Below are 6,000 nucleotides of genomic sequence, written 5' to 3' on the forward strand. Positions count from 1 at the left end.
TAGAACCATAAGAAATACAAAAAATTCACTGTTAATAACTCATTCTGGAATTGTCCCCCTTAAAATTCAAACTCCCCCCTGTGGAGCGTGTGCCCCACGTTGGGAACCACTGGTCTAGACAAAATCTTCCCTAAGAGCTGCTCTGCTAGGTTTTGTATGATACCCACCTCCTTACTTCCCACCACAAACACTCAGATGCACAGTGCACAAGTATGTGAATCTGAGAGGAAAACATCTCTTTAGCACTTTTTTCCTGCATTCACTAATTCTCGTGGTGCTAAGAATGGCATCTAATAATCAATGATTCACTCTAAGGGAGAAATCTGGGATCTGTAGGTTTTGTAGTGTATACAATTTGCGTTGGCTCCTTTTAAAGAAAAATAATCCAAATTATGAATACAAAATTGTTAAGGCCCCTTCTGGAGTATGTACAGGACCTGTGCAAATGAGGGACCCTACAGTTTATGTTTCATTAACTATACTATAGCTTGTTAAAAGGTATTAGGGATTATTTCTTAGGGAGTAAGGATCTAAATTTACACATACTACATTTTTTATATACTAATTGGCTTCAGAATGTAAACATGACAGCACACTATATAGACAAAGGTCTAAAAACACCATATTTTTCTGACCATGTTGCCAATATGCCACGATTTATGGAAAAACCTCCATGAGAACAGAGAAACCTATAGGTGCAGGCTGATGAAAACCAATAAAAAAATAAACTGCTAGAGTCATATATGGAAAGAACAAAATTCCCAATGCAAATTTACTGACCTGTTAACAATCTGCAGAGACAACTATGGAATCAGACATTCAGAGGACCAGATGTACAAATTTTATCAAACTCTTAAAAACTTTCCAATGAGAAAGATAAGTTAGAATTTTGAAATTTATATGCAGGCCCATATAACTACAAATTTTCTTTTTCTCAAGTTGTTTATAAGACTCTTGGTTATACTTCCTGTTGAGACAGTGTGAGTTCTTATCAAACCTGTCATCTTGCTCTTCCTTGCTAGCAGAAACAAACTCAGTTCCTACATTTTCTGTCCAGCTTTTATTTTAACAACTAGAGGCCTGGTGCATGAAATTCATGCATGGGAGGGGGGGTGTCCCTCAGCCTGGCCTGCACCCTCTCCAATCTGGGACCCCTCGGAGGATGTCTGACTGCTGGCACAGGGATCAGGCCTAAGCCGGAAGTCGGACATTCCTCTCACAATACGGGACCACTGGCTCCTAACTGCTTGCCTGCCTGCCTGCCTGCCTGATTGCCCCTAACCACTTCTGCCTGCCAGCCTGATCACCCCCTAACCATTCCCCTGCCAGCCTGATTGACACCTAACTGCTCCCCTGCTGCCCCCAACTGCCCTCCCCTGCTGGCCCAATTGCCTACAACAGCCCTCCCCTGCCGGTCTGATTGCCCCCAACTAGTGGCCATCTTTGTGGTGGCCATCTTGTGATGACATCACGCTTGAGGACCACCTAGGCTTTTATTAGTATAAATGTTAACATTCTATTTTTGTTGTTGTTGTTAATCCTCACCCAAGGATATTTTTTCATTGATTTTTAGGGAGAGTGGAAGAGAGAGGGAAAGAAAGACAGAAACATTGATGTGAGTGAAACACATGGATTGGTTGCCTCCTGCACGAGCCCTAACCAGTGCCTGGGCTGGGGAGGAGCCTGCAACCAAGGTACGTGCCCTTGACTGGAATTAAACTGGGGACCCTTTGGTCTGCAGGCTGATGCTCTATCCACTGACCAAACCAGCTAGGCCACCAAAGTATAATTTTCAAAATATTAAAAGAAAAATTCGTATACACATTGACAGTGAACCAGTATCAAAAATTGATTTAATTCATTAATGAGGAAGTTAAAGAACTACAAGCTGTTTCAAAAAGGATATGAGAAGTGGGACTTTATAGTCAGTGAAGAAAAAGGCATTTTGAAATAAGATTGCTACCATGGATACAAAACTGGTTAATGTTCAAAGCACAACAAAACCATAAGCTTTGGGATCTTTTCTACTGGGCTGAAAAGAAAATCATTACACTTTACCAGTTTTCTATAAGTTAACCTCTATCTTTACAGATTTATAAAAGATCTGAGTCCTAATCAATAGTAAATTGTATGGCAAAAAAGTCAGAGTCCCTTAGAGAGTCAGCTGAACCTTAGTTGGGTTTGCTGGACAGTGCTCCAGAATTGAAAGACCATGTAATCATCTAATTTCCACGTTTTGTCTCATTTTTCTTATTATGATTCTTGGGCAGTGCTATTGCTGCTATTTCCCAGTAATCTACAGCTAAAATAATAAATTTGAACGTTGGCATTAATGTGCCCCTCAAGAATTTTGGTTTGGAGTTTGAAAACCAAACTTGGTAGTTCTCTTCTTGGTGTTTCAGAGTTGCCAAAAAAATGTGTTCTTTCCTGATTTGTTCTTCTAACATCTTGTTCTGAGAGTGTACTGCCAAATTATCCAAACTGAGCAACTGGTGATAGAACAAGCAGGAATGTCTTAGTCTGTGTTATGGGGAAATTGTGTCCTCTCAAAACTCAGAAGTAGGTATCAACTTTCTGGAAAGCAAATTGACAATGTGTAACAACAGATTTAAAAATGTCTATAACCTACACATATGAAAAGATGCTCAATGTCACTAGTAATCAGAGATATGCAAATTAAAGCCACAATGAGATGTCACCTTATATCTTTCAGAATGTCTATCATCAATAAATCAGCAAACAACAAGTGTTGGCGAGGATGCAGAGAAAAGGAAACCCTTATGCACTGCTGGTGGGAATGCAGACTGGTGCAGCCACTGTGGAAAACAGTATAAAGGTTCCTCAAAAAACAAAAAATGGAAGTGCCTTATGACCCAGCAATTCCACTTTTGGGTATATATCCAAAAAAACCCAAAACACTAATTTGAAAGAATATATGCATCCCTATGTTCATTGCAGTGTTTTCAATAGCCAAGATATGGAAGCTATCAATAGACGAATGGATAAAACAGCTGTAGTACACATATACAATGGAATATTACTAGACCATAAAAAGAATAAAATCTTACCATTTGCAACAGCATGGATGGACCTAGAGGGTATTATGCTAAGTGAAATAAGTTAGATAAAGACAAATACCATATGATTTTACTTATATGTGGAATCTAAAACTCATAGATACAGAGAACAGACTGATGGTTGCCAGAGGGGAGAAGGGGTTAAGGGACTGGGTGAAAAGGTGAAGGGATTAAGAAGTACAAGTTGGTAGGCACAAAATAGTCCCGGGGACCTAAAGTATAGCATAGGAAATATGGTCAGTAATACTGTAATAACTATGTAAGGTGCCAGGTGAGTAAATAAAATGGTTGTTGTTTTAAGGCATGACATTTTGGGGATGGTTTGTGACATAGTAGATAACTGGATCAAATGCTCAGGAGAAAAATAAATCATGACCAAGAGACAGGGGGATGCAGGGGTATTATGTTAGAGAGGGTGGTCAAGGAAGGCATTTGATAAGGAAACATTTGAGCAGAAAGCTGATGGCAATGAGGGACCAGACCATTTGGCTATCTAAAACAAGTGCATTCCAGGCAAATGCTGGTACCAAAGGGCAGGAAATGTTAGGCATGTTCTAAGAACAGCGTAAAGGCCAGTGTGAGTAGAGCATGGTGAGCAAGAAGGGGATTGACAGGAAATCTAGAGAGAAGGGCGGGAGTATGGCGTCAGGTAGATATATGATAAGGACGCTGAGATGACATGATCTGATTTACATGGAAAAAAGGGCACTTTGAAGTGGAGAACAGAATGTAGGGAAGGCAAGAATGGAAGCAGGGCAAGCAATTAGAAGCCTGTTCCAACAATCCAGTAAGAGATGATTGGGGTTGAACCAGGAAAGTAGCTGTGGAACTGATGAATTGGATTTTGGTTTTATTTTGAAGGGAGAGCCAACAAGATGTAGTAATGGATTGGATTGGGGTAGAGAAAAAGAGAGGAATCAAAGATGATCTAAGCACCTGAAAGAATGAAGTTGCCATTTACTGAGATGGGGAAGAATGAAAAGGGAGCTAGTTCAGACAGAGAAATCATGAATTTGGTTCTGGAAGTGTCTAGTTTGAGGTGTCTGTTAGACATCTATGAATGTGTGAGTCTGAGATTCAGGAAAGTGCCCATGGCTGAAGATATTTATTGAGAGCTACTTGTGATGGTAATTAAAGTAGCAGTGTTTGTTGATATTACCTAAGCACGAATGTAGGTAGAAAAGAATAGAGATTTGAAGAGGGAACCCTGCATGTCTCTCCACTGCCAGTGACCAAGACTCCGCAGCAGATACTTGCTCTGCTTGCTTCTATCTGTAAGCTCTCCCCTTTCTGTGCACAACCTGCATGTAACTCTGTTGGCTTATTGGGGAGGTCTCCCCTAATAAATCTGGCATTGTGGAAAGATACAAATGTGTGTGAGTGGTTCCTTTTGGGGATGCTGCCTTGCTCAAGACACCTTCCATGAACCTGACCAGAAACAACACAACAAAAAGTTTCAGAACTAAATGCTGGTCTGGAATACCACCCAGGTTTTAGATTGACCTCTGGGTAGCACACACACGAACAGACCAAAACAGTACTGAAAAGGCTTTAAAACTAAATGGATATTTGTATTACAGTCCACAAAGTGGGCCAAGATATGTGTTCTTAACCGAAACAAGTTTACTGCTTGCTACAACAGAAGATTTGAATCGGAACAAGAGTCTCATAAAATAGTACTAAAAATCTCTAGGATACAATAAAAAGTACTCATCATACCAAAAACTACAAAAATCTCAACTTGAATGAGAAAACACAATCAACAGTTGCTGACATTGAGATAACACAGATGTTAGAATTATTTGAAAACAGTTTTAAGCAGTTATCATAAAAGTACTCTAACAAGCAATCATGAACATTTTAAAACAAATAAAAAATAGAAAGTCTCAGAAGAAAAAAACAAACACCAACTATAAAAATGAACCTAGTGGAAAGTTTAGAACTGTAAACTATAATAACTGAATTTAAAAAACCCTCTTGATGGGCAAAATAGCATAATGAAAATGCCAGAGAAATGAACCAGTGACTTTAAAGACAGTTCAAAGGAAATTACCCAATATGAACAAAAGAGAGAGAAAATAGAAAAATAATGAACAGAGCCTTGGGGACCTGTAGGATAATAACAACACTTAGTAAAGTATATAAATTTAAAAATTCAACATGCTGAATAAATACTAACAGGAGAACCCCCTCAAAAAATCCACGATTAGACACATCATAATCAAATTTCTAAAAACCATAAGAGAAAGAAAAAAATATTGAAAGTAGCCAGAGAGAAATGATGCATTACCTATAGGTAATGTTCATAGCAGCTTTATTTGTAACTAGAGGCCCAGTGCACGAAATTTGTGCATGGGGGAGGTGCGTCCCTCAGCCCGGCCTGCACCCTCTCCAATCCAGGACCCCTTGGGGGATGTCCGACTGCCTCTCCCAATCCGGGACTGCTGGCATCCAACCCCTTGCCTGCCTGCCTGCCTGATTGACCCTAACCACCTCTGCCTGCCTGCCTGATCACCCCTAACTGCTCCCCTGCTGGCCTGATCGCCCTAACCACCTTTGCCTCGCCCCACATCCGGGACCCAGGCTTCCCTCCCTCTGGCTGGTTGCAGGCACCCAGGACCAGGGCCAGCTTCGTTCAGCTGGCCACAGCTGCAGGGGACCATGGGCAAGCGGCTTTGTCCGGGCCGTAGCCATAGGCACTGGTGCCCGGGACCATTGGGCGGGTGGCTTGTTCCTCTCCTGGACCGCAGCCTGGCTGGCCCCCATTCCTCTCTTGTGAGCTCATTTGTGCCTGGCTAGCCCCCATTCCTCTCTCCCAAGTGTTGAGTGTCTGAGCCATTATGGCATGACTGCGTGACAGCATGAGGGCATGATGACCATTTGCATGTTAGCTCTTTATTATATAGGATCGCCTAAAACTCTA

The sequence above is a fragment of the Cnephaeus nilssonii genome (assembly GCF_951640355.1).
Source record: "Cnephaeus nilssonii genome assembly, chromosome: X".
Taxonomy (NCBI): domain Eukaryota; kingdom Metazoa; phylum Chordata; class Mammalia; order Chiroptera; family Vespertilionidae; genus Cnephaeus; species Cnephaeus nilssonii.